This window comes from Dendrobium catenatum, unplaced genomic scaffold, assembly GCF_001605985.2.
Source record: "Dendrobium catenatum unplaced genomic scaffold, ASM160598v2 fragScaff_scaffold_29, whole genome shotgun sequence".
Classification (NCBI taxonomy): domain Eukaryota; kingdom Viridiplantae; phylum Streptophyta; class Magnoliopsida; order Asparagales; family Orchidaceae; genus Dendrobium; species Dendrobium catenatum.
The window spans coordinates 328,336-329,083 of record NW_021318491.1 but is presented as its reverse complement, the minus strand read 5'-3'; positions in this window follow the sequence as shown (position 1 = coordinate 329,083).

The following is a 748-nucleotide window of genomic DNA, read 5'->3' as shown; positions in this document are numbered from 1 at the left end:
TAGAATAATTTATCTTTTTTTATTGTTTTTATTCTTTTTACAAGAAAAAATGTTTGTTGCGGCATAGTGTGGTCATCTTCTCGTCATCTTCATCGTTACAGGACGGCACTGTTCTTTGAGGATGCATGAGAAAAATGTCAGCAGCTTTTAGATCAAACACGTGATTCACGTGGGATTTTTAATAATTAAACATTTTGAGATCAATATTATATTTCAGCTCTCAACTTGAAACAAAAAAATAATAATAAAAATTGAAGACTAAACAAAATGAGTGACCGCATCAAAATTTTGGTTGCTTGTTGGATTATAAATGGATGTGTGTTGATAAGTAGAATTTGATAATCCCAAGTTATCAAGCCTTTATTATTATTGTTCGTTTTTCTTTTTCTTTTTTTTTTTTCTTTTCTTCTTAGAATTATTGGTGATAGATAGATTTAAATTGTTTTGGAATCAATCCAAGCTTGTCGCATCTTGAGCCCCAAATGTAAAAGAAATGATGAACAAATTTAATCTCAATTCAAGTGACAAATTTTAGTAAAAATAGAGTTTTTTTTATATTATTGAGAAAATGATTTATTAACAAATATGTGTGCATGAAGACATAAAGTCATAAATATAAAAATAAAATTTTATTGCATTAATATTATTGTGTCCTTGAATATTCGAGGCAATAGAGATATAAGATTTAGCATTTAAGTTTCATACGAAAATCCAACACACAAACAGATAAACAGTGTGAGTGTAGCAT